We start from the raw sequence: 10,732 nt of genomic DNA on the forward strand, positions 1-10,732 counted from the left end.
AGTTCTGTGGCTCGCCAATCGAATTACGAGTTACGCATACCCATCACTCAAGCTATTTTTGGGCCGTGGGGGCCTTGGGCTCCAGGGAGCTGTCCTGCGAATTATGACGGAATTCGAGTCACTTACCTTATGCATGCCATTAAATATTTACCTGGGCCCGGCTTCGGCAATTCGCACAGCCTCTGGGACGCCATAAAAACCATGGGGGAACATTAGGCCCGGCCTCTCCGCCTCATTTCCCCTCATTTTCCGTATTTCTGCGTATTTATTCAATGGCTAATGTGCCAGTGTGTGTGTGCTGGTGTGTTGGTGTGTGTGTGTGGTTGTGCGCGTGGGTGTAGCGCTTGAACACTTGTTGAAGGCGCTGCCTGGTTTTTTAATTGCTTCGCCGCCTCGTTTGCCGCCCACTCATCTGGATTACGCAGCCACAAACAGCTGCGGGCGCAAAAATAGAAGCGTGCTCATTTGCTAGGGGCTTAACCAACGTCGCAGAGCTCTGGGGAAGTAAATAATTTAGTTTTTCTTAAACCTTCTTGAATTGTTCATTAGATTATATCCTCGTAGCACTTGCCTTAACTCTTGCCACATTTAACTATGATGTTGCCAGCAATTGTAAGTGCAGACATGAAAAAGAGTTGCCAGTGAAACAGTGAAATGGGCTTGAAGGGGAAAAAGTGCAGGGGACGCGATGCGCCAAGTGTCAACAATAATTTTTAATTAAGATTTGTTTTCGTTTTTCATATTACAGCGAGCCCTTGCTTAACCTCCATTCCCCTCTCTGTGAGGTGACCTTACACCCACCCCCTTGTGGGGCATAAAGCTAACTCGCACAGTGGAGGAGCAAAAAAGGCAGCCTTGACTGAGCGAGGAGTTAATTTGAATTTTATAGCAGTCAAGTTGTGTAATTTCAGCACCCAAACGTACGTCGCATGGCACATAACGTATACGAGCCGTTGTACCAGTAGAGGCGTTGAGCAACACATGTTGCCAATGCAGCAGTGGGCGTGCCCGGGGGCGTAGTTGCATGTGTGCAAGTAGATGTTCTTCTTCCTTCTATTTTTTCCCATTTTCCATCTCCTCTTCAACAATTTTCCAAGCCTGACTGACGGATGCGAATGCAGCGCACTACGTATCCCGGAGAACGAGTGAAAAGTTTTTCAATTTCTTCAACTGCTTTCGCAAGAGACGGCGCGGGATGGCCATGTTTGCTCGGCTACAAGTTAATCTGGCCAGAGACTCAACTTCGCCATCCGTCTTGCCAAGTGAAGAGGCGCAGGACGTGCGTGTGTGTATGGGTGTGGGTGTGGGTGTGGGTGGGGGTGTGTGTGTGTGCAGTAGTTTCAGTTCATTTCCCGGCACTGCAATCCCCTTCGTTACTTTTCGTTCCGTTTTTTGCCGCAGAACCAAACTTCTAATTTCGTTACAAATTACACATGTAATGCATATGTAGAGCACCCTCTACGTCCTATCGCATCCACAATTTATTATCTGCAAATGGCCGACTCAAGAGGGCCGCTTTTATCTGTTTGCCCCGGGCGTTCTCGGGGCTCAATTACAAGCCAAGTTTATCCGGCTGCCAATAAGCTGAAGTTTATGGTCTGCAGCTCTCGGCAATTAAGTTAAGCCGCCCAAAAGAATGTGCTCGAAAAGAAGTTTTTGGCTTTTCGGCACCAAGGAATGTGTGTGAGTGTGTGCAGCTGCGCTGTGTGTAAAAATTGAATATTCCGCATGCCACATAAATTGAAAGGAATGGAATGGCAAACGAAAACTGCAGCAGCAGTCGGTGGCACAGACTGCTTATTAAATTATGTCGCCGGTGCATGGAGAAAACTTTCTGCTCGGCCATATTAAAATTGTTGGCAATCTTTTGCCCAGCTCCTGCGAATTTGCGAATGTCCTGGCTGTCGCTGCAATTATTTCATTATGTGTGAGGCTCAGCCAAGCCGGCTAAAACAAAAGCAAAAGCAAAAGCCAAAGCAAACTGCAGATTCCGAATTCCAGATCCCGGATTCCAAGGCTCCTTTTCGAAATTATGCACTCGCAAACTTAAGCAACAATCCGGCAGACAAAGAGGCGTTGCCCCACGCCTCATTGTTATTATCATAATTGCATAAAGCTGAGAGGGGTTCTAGTTCTTCGTAATTTCTTTATTTTAATGGCAAAAAGATCCACGGCGCCGCTTGCTGGCGACAGTTTTTCCCATGCCCCATTTCGCTGCAACACGACTAAGCGCATTATTTGGCTTTGCATTTCGGGCCAAGTCAGTTTTAATTAGTGCAAGCTCCTGTAAGCCGGCGACTTCATTAATTTCCCTTCGCCAGCACGTGTCTCCAGGCATTCGGCGGCCCTGACTCCCGACTTCCACTTTGGGGTTCCAGTTGACTGCGGATTTTTCTCCCTCACGCATCATTAAATGCGCCCCAAGCTGGCCACACGCAAATTAAAGTGCCATATAATTTGGCCACCGCGCCTCCTGGCCAAAAAGGCCCCAATGCAAACAGCTCCGGGATTGTGCTGTGTTTTTCCTCCGCCTTTTACTTGTGCCCATCGCATCGATTGTGAGCGATTATACATTAGAGATTCCGCAGAGGGCGAGCCCCTGTCCATCCAATTTGGTTTATTTTCGTTGCGCCGGGCCAACATCAACATCATTGATTGTATCAAATGGCTGGCTAAATGTTGACTCTGAAAGCGCTTCAGCGTCTCGGCCACCGGAAGCGGAAATGTCCAGTGCCCCGAAGGGGGCGTGGCCGATTTATGGGGCACCAGCTGCACTGAAGCGTTTGGCTCCCGTTTAAGTTTCTTCCGCTCGAGGCGTTCGAGGCCTGTCATCCTGCTGGCCACGCCCCACGCCCCACTGCCTGCCACATGCCACATGCCACATGCCACGAGTTGCGTGCCGCACTCAAACACTTGGCCTTTCGCCACCGGAAGTGCGTGGGATGACGCGACCCGAAAGTTGCCCTTGCGGCACCCTCATTTATGCCACTGCTCGCGATTTGCATTTGCCAGGCTGTGCTGCAGCTCCTTAGTCATCCACATCAATCAGCATCGATGTCGAAACTTAAAGAAAAAGAACAATTTTACACATTATTTACAATTCTGATTTTGTACATAGTTGTTGCAAGAAGTTCTGGTTTGTTTTCATGCTGTTTTGCCGAATGTTTCACAAAAACTTCTTTGACATATTCCATAATTTAAATGTTCACTTATTTTCTTTCATTTTACTGCAGACTTAGCTCTCTTTTTGGATAATCAAACCACATGTTCAACCGTTTTTTAAACCACACATTATAGGATGTTTTTTCATAGGACCCATGCATCCATCAAAGGCGGTGTGTCAGGGGGCGTGGCCGTGTGATAGACACACGGTATTAAAATTACTGACAGCTACAATTTATTATCAATTGGCAAGCAAAAAGATCGAACTGCAGCTTACGTAATACATTTAAATCAATTGCGGAAATCCAATGGAAATGTAATCGAAGGGGCGAGATGAGAAATGAAATGAGACCAAAGAGCGGGGCTTCATTGATGAATTCGCAAAACAATTAGAATTTCAAATGAGGGCAGAGCGAGAGAGATAAAGAGAAAGAGAGGGAGAGGGAGAGGGAGAGAGAAAGGTGAAAATGTTGCATGGGACAGTGTCAAGGCAGCGAATGTATTCATTTCCACTTTGCAGCTTGGATATTTATTGCATATTTAATGAGTTTAAACTCAGACAGAAAATGAAATGCAATGCAATTTGCGAGGGCGCTGTGTGCGTACCCTTCGTCTCTTTCTGCCACTGTTTCGCCATCTCTTTCTGCCGCTCTATAGTCCCTCTCGCTTGCTCCCGCTGTTTGCATTTGGCTGATTTCCTGTTTGCGGCGAGCAATTGATTTGTTTGCAATTTAGATCCGCATTCGATGCGAATGGCTCGAAAGGCCTGCTGGGAAATTAGTTCAATTGTTTGTGTGTGGCCAGACAGAGTTGGTAAAATGGGCCGAATCTGGCTCAAATGTAGTGGCCAAGTCAGTGGGCAGCTTTAAGTTAACATTGCGTATACGCCGCGCGGCACCCGCTCATAAATAACAAAATCGCATTAATTTAAAACTCATTTCGTGAATAAACACAGACAAGTGGGTGCTCGAGTGGGCTGTTGGGTGCTGCAGTGAGTGGTGTGCACACGCATGCGACGGCAAACTGCATTTTAAATTAAAATTAAAACTTACTTGCTCCCATTATCGCCCCAGAGTGGCGAGGACAACGAGCTGCGGACAAGGACAGTGGCGACAAAGGACGTTCGCGTCCTGGCCGAGGCGATAAATAATAAATACTGTGCACGCATACAATTATGCAATACCCACCTCGCCAGCTCACCAGCTCGCCTGCTCAACTGGTCGCATTTTGCTGCGACTGCGGCCAGGTGCAAGTATCTAAAAACAATGCAGTGATTTATGCATGCAATATTTTCCTTGAAAATTGCTCAATGGAACATGAATAATCACAGCGCGGCGAACGCTGCGTATGCGTATTATTCGCACCTACAGTCGCGTGCGCAATCAAAAGCAAAAAGGATGCCGAAATACCCTTTGTCGCACTTAATTGAATTTTAATTTCCACTCTCTGCGCCCACGCTTGTGATTGATTTTTAATTAAAATATTTATTTATTTGTAATTAAGTTGATTGACTTTTCGATGGGTGACCGCAACAAAAGCAGCTGTCTGCTTAATGCGCTGCCCGTAATCACTGAATATTCCACTAATTTCCGTTTGTCCATCACTCTGATATTTGCAGATAAGACGTGGATTCTGGCTCCAGGACTCAGGTAAGGGATTGCCCAAAGGATGTGGATGCCTGAGCAAACAATCATTAATATCAATTTGACTCGGCTCGCTCGACTTATTCTGCTTATGACTGCTGCAGCAGGGACACGAATAATTTATTTAGTTCATTTTGGCTACTCGCCTGCGGCAGATGCTCCAACTTTATTTTACTTCCAGCCAGCAGCCGATTGCCTCGTTCGATTCATGGCAAATAAACCATAAATGAAATTACCACATTTGATTGCCGGGCTCAGAACAATTTTGATATTCCCCATGTGCGTACCAGTCCCCGAAATCGTCGTTCCTGTCACACTTCGAGTGCGTAAATGACTAAATGAATGGATGCATTATGTATGTGGCTGATGCTGCGATGGGCCCAAATTGATTTTTAAGTTACGAGCATACGCATTTATTTGGCAATTGGACGTTTCTCGATCTTCGGCTGCCAATGCCAGGGAATTGCAATTCCATTTCGCCATGCATTCTCCTCAAGGAGCATGTGTGTTATGGATGTCCTTTGGCCTGGCCAAGGGCGGAGATTTATGGGCGAACGCACAAAAACGTTCATTGAAAACACATTTTCCACTTGGCTCCCCTCTGCCCCTCACTCTGCCCACTTCGAATTGCAAATTCAATAAAGCATTATATAATATGGCCAAGACCTATACCCCCACACACACACACTCACACAAGTGGCATGGCTGTGACTGCGTCGCTAGTGCAATAATTTACAACATTTTAATCGAATTAGACGCAACCCGAGGCGCTGGGAGACGGAATATGGTAGATGGGCACTGGCCAAGAAGCAAAATGCATTTTAAGTGCCGCCTGGCAGAACTTTGGCACTTGGCAGCTGAATTCGCCACCAGCAGCGGAAAGACAAAAAGAATGCCACACCCCGGGCCAAGGGAATAGCACTTGAACATGTGCCAGCAAATCTGCGCCAGGGCTGTCTTGAATGCCAGGCGAAATGAAAAAGGATTTAAGGTCTGCGATGGCCACCGTAATTAAAGTACCTGGAGTAGAAGGATGGCATCTGCAGATCTCTAGTTAGCACAATCACAACTGTATTGTGTGCTAGTTTAATCAGCCTTCGAAATTTGGCTTAATCACAACCAAAGTCATACTTAGTTATTCATTGGATTTCTGGGTAAACTGCATTTTAAAGTCAGTTTCAACCTATTGCATAACTGAAGCCATAATTTATACAGCTTTGATATAAAGATTATATTTTAAAAATTTATTGCTATTCAATCGTAAGTTCTCCTGCCATTTCGATTGACTCCTGAGCCGAATCACTAGTTCGATGTAAATTGTCTGCATTCAGTTTGACTGTTCTAATGATGAAATCTCCTCTGCAGCGGCTTTCCCAATGTTTTGTGACTTTAAACAGTTGCAGGCGTGGCAAGTGCATCGGGTGCAGGCGGAACGAGAATCGTCATAAATTCCAGGCAATAAATTTCTATTTGTTTTATTTCGCCATTCTATTTTCGTTGCCGCGGCACAATGGCAGTTATGTCGGAGCCATCCGGAGCCCCTTTTCCACGTCTCTCAGCGAGGCGTGGAAAAATAAAAACGCTGCTGCTTTTCTTGGATTTGCGTTGGATTTATTTTTTCCCCCACATTTTATTTTACATTTCTGCCGGCTGCCGGCTGCCGGCTGGCGACTTTTGCTCTGGCCCGATTTTCCTGACTGCTCTACGATTGCAGCTCGAGTCGCAGCTGCAATGTGCAGCCATAACAACCGAAATGCAGTATGCCCGTAGAATGATAATGAAATCTACCGGTATCTGGATATTTCCTCTACTCCTTTGGCCCGTCTTTGTGCGCTAATAACTTTTGTCTTTGGTGCCCTGAAAATCGATGGAGCTCCCAGCAAATGCCTGGTATTTGGCAGGCGGCAAATCCTAACCCGCTAAGCACCCAGCACACATACTCATCGCCGTCCCAGTTTCAATCTGGATCTTTAACTTTGCGTAGGTTCTTAAATCCAGGGTATTCAGCCGACTCCATTAGCTGTCGTGCGGCTGCCACTCTGATTGCATTAACCGACGAGCTAGTGGCCATGCCCTGGAAAGTATGCTACACGAATCACAGTTTGCGTGTCCTTACTGCCTGCAGTTGCACTTGCAGTTGCCTTTCGCTGCTGTTGTTGCGAATGACATGCAAACGCTGCATTATGAATGTTATTATAGAATCTCGCTAGCTGAGGCGGCGTGTTCGTGTGTGTGTGTATGCATTTAAACGACTCTATTTACCACAAAATGGCTGCCAAACAACAACATGCCAGCAAACAATGAACGATAATAATAATGACACAACAGCAACAGCAGCAGCAGCAGCAGCAGCTAAAGTAGCAGTAGCAGTAGCAGCAGCAGCAGCAGCAGCAGCAGCAGCTGAAAAGGCAAACGTTTTAATAGCCACAGCAAAATATACTCTTGTGGGAGTTACGAGTGCCCGTGTGTGTGCACTCTGCAGCTATTTAAAATTTAAATAATAGCAGAATACAACGAATAAAACAAAAAAGAGAAGAACAGCCGCACGGAATAATAATAAATCATGGCAAATATATATTTTCATACGCACATGCATGGCTTACTATACGTATGTGTAATATTTCCAGCTACATTGTTGGCAGCGTTTTGCCATTTGGGCCAATGTTTTGGCCTGGCGCCGCGTGTTGATTTAATAGTCGTGGTCACAGGCATTATGGCATGCTCATGATTGCCCCGAAAATACGTGAGACCCCCCGCCCAACTCCTTTTGCCCCTCGACCCGTCCACATATCGCACATTGTTCCGGCCTGGGCTTTTCATGCAAATTTCCCTGCCATTATTTATTGTGTATTTAAACAGATTACGTGTAAGCAGCGTGGGAGCGGCGAAAGGCAACCAGGACTCCCACTTCCTAATGGCCAGCTACGCAGATTGCAAATTGAAAAAGGCGAAAAAATGCGCAAAAATAACCCACGAAAAAAAATATAAAATGGGTGAAAAAAGCGTAAACTGATGAGATGGCAGCCAACCAAGACGTCGACATCTGTAATCCCCTCCTGCAAGTGTGCCATAAAAATTCAAATTCGCCCCAGCTCATATGCTCAACAAATCCCACTTAATTGTTGGTGCGGTGGTTCTGCAATGAAATTTCATGTATTCTAATTTATGCAAACTTAACAAAGGAGCGCCGTTGCTGGCCACATTGCGCCTTCAGTTTTGTTTCGTTCTGCACTTGTGCATAACTACAATGGCTGAAATACAAAAAATACAAAAAATACAAAAAAAAACAAAAAAAGCAGGGGAGTCAGAAAGTAAAATAAAAAGTAAGGGAACTGGAAAAGAATCCCGAATGAAATGCAGTGCCAAACAAATGCAAACCAAACTCAGCTGAGGCGAAACAGTCAGGCAAGCAGCCAGCGGGCCACTTGGCGTGTACGTAATTCGCATTTGGGCAACAGCAACACGAACAACAATTGCAATGGCTACGTGCCAAGGCAGTGGAACAGGGACAGCAAAAAGGACGATCCAGAGCGAAAGAGAGGGGTAGTGGGGCCAGAAGGTAAACGGTATTAATGGCAGGACCTTCTTTTTGGCAGCAGTTGGCAAGCGTAACAGAAATAGCTGCAATGCGACTTTTTCGCTTTTTGGCTGTTGATGTCTTTTCTGCTGTATGTTGCACGTGGTGCACGTCTGTATGTCTGCATGTCTGCATGTCTGCATGCCTGTATATAGCGACTATATCTATACATTGCAGCAACATACAAATCACTTGAAACTTTACGGATATCCCTTGTTCCGATTCCAAAAACGCCCCATAAGTAATCGAATGCTAATGGAAAACTGTTGCTCATAAATATGCCAGGCAGCAATTTGTCGAAGGCTGGCCATAAAAACTACAAGGGCCATTTAACTTATGAGTGCTGTAGGCCCATACCCGCTAAGCATCCCCAGCCACCTTAGATTCCTTCCTTGGCCCGGGCCAATTGCCAGCGGCGTCAGCGTCGACGGCTCTTCAGCGTCATCAACACATCGTGTACGTGACTTTGCTAACAAAAATTAACAATTTCATTAGTGGTCCCCGTTGCAGGACGAAGGATGAAAACTGGCGACTGGCGACTGGCGACTGAATGCTGGATGCTGGATGCTGTATACGGATACTGAAGGATGGCTGAAGGAGATGACGTAGTGTCAGCCGGAGAAAAGAAAAATGAGGAGCAACAGCAGTGCACTGCGAGAAAGAGTTTCAATTGGAATTGAACTGGTGGTAATAATATCTAAAGAGAAATACTTGATTCAAAGGGGCGCATAGAAACTGGACAGCTTAGATAGAGCTTGCTTCAAAGCATCGAATGGCCGATCGATTGCGATGGCATTTTCTTTCCGTGCAGCAGTGAGTAAGAAAAAATAGAAGAGCTGGCGGGGGGCAAAAAAAATTGCTGCCACTTATCAAACAGACGCCCACACACACACTCACTTCCTGTCTGTTTGTACAGCTCTCCCCTATCTCCCTCTATCTTTCTATCTCCCTCTCTCCCTCCTTTCTCCTCGTGTGCAAGGGCGGGTGTGTGTGTGTGTGTCAAACTAACGAACCGCGCTGTCCTCATACGCCCCTTTTGCCGCCCACTGCAGTCATTTACAATACGTCTAAAAAGGCGCTGCGTGTCGTACGTGCATCAAGTGCGCTTCAAATGCACTTCATTGCCTCCGAGACACACACACACGCACAGCCCCATGCATGGATACTCGGCGACACACACACACACACATGCTCGGCAATTCACACCCACACATAGAGTGCTTAGGCTTTGTGCAGCACAAAGTAAATGAAATCGTGTAAGAGCAAAGAGTAGCAGCGAAGGAAAAAAATGAAGGAAGCACACACAGCACACAGCAGGGACATCAAAAAGCGCTGGCTCAGTTGCCGGCACCTTTTAGATACACGGATACAGAGATACGCGCACTCACAGTCACTCGAACACCCGCCGCTGAGACACTCGCACACTCACACACCTACATGCATTCACTGCTCACAATCAATTGCCTAAAGTAGTTTGTAAAATAGGATAAAGTTGCAGTAAACTTGGAACTCTGCAGCAAAGGATTCCCCGAGACAGTCTCTAATGAAAACGTAAAATCCAGCCGCACTTGCCCGCTTTTCCCACTTTTCCACTTTTCCCTCCTGAATTTTCCAGCTTTATTTGCCCAAGATTTGTGAGCAAACATACATGGATTTCGTTGCTTCGTTTTCTCTGCTTTTTATTTTTTTTTTGTGCTCAGCTTGTTCTTTCTTATTATTTCGATTTATCTGCTCCTTGCGAACGGCGCACTGCAGTCATTTCACTTGGGCCCCCTTGGGCAATTTTAAAGCCCCTCGCTTTTCCGATTTGCGCCCCTTCTCCCAAAAAAAAAAAGGTTGCAAGTGTGTGAGTGTGGTTGAAATTTTGAGGGCAGCCAGGCGAATCTGTCAAACGGCAAATACGAGTAAATAATAAAATCAAGTTGCCAGGCTGGTAATGTGCCCGAAATTGATTTTTTGTTGAGCCAGACAACTAAACAGGACACACAATTGGCCAAAGGGGCGGCGTTGTTTAAGGTACTCAGGTACAAAGGCAAATATTTGGTCAAAAATTGTCGTGCAGGTGCTGTGTTCTGTTTTTGTTTGACCCCGAAAGCAGGGCATACAGCACAGCAAAAAAAGTATGAAGCAGTAAAAATGAGAGATTATTATAAAAGGATTATTGTTTAAATAGCTATTTGCATACTTTATCTTGCTAATTTTGAATTCAAATTGGTATTTATTCCTCGTCAAATATTTTAATCCTTACATTTGTGCAAGCTCATAAATTCCATACCTTTTGCACAATTTAAGGACTCCGTTTTGTGGTAAAGTGCGAATCGTGAAGCACTTAAATTGTGGGCTATGCAAA

This window comes from Drosophila erecta, unplaced genomic scaffold, assembly GCF_003286155.1.
Source record: "Drosophila erecta strain 14021-0224.00,06,07 unplaced genomic scaffold, DereRS2 tig00000092-arrow-pilon, whole genome shotgun sequence".
Lineage (NCBI taxonomy): Eukaryota > Metazoa > Arthropoda > Insecta > Diptera > Drosophilidae > Drosophila > Drosophila erecta.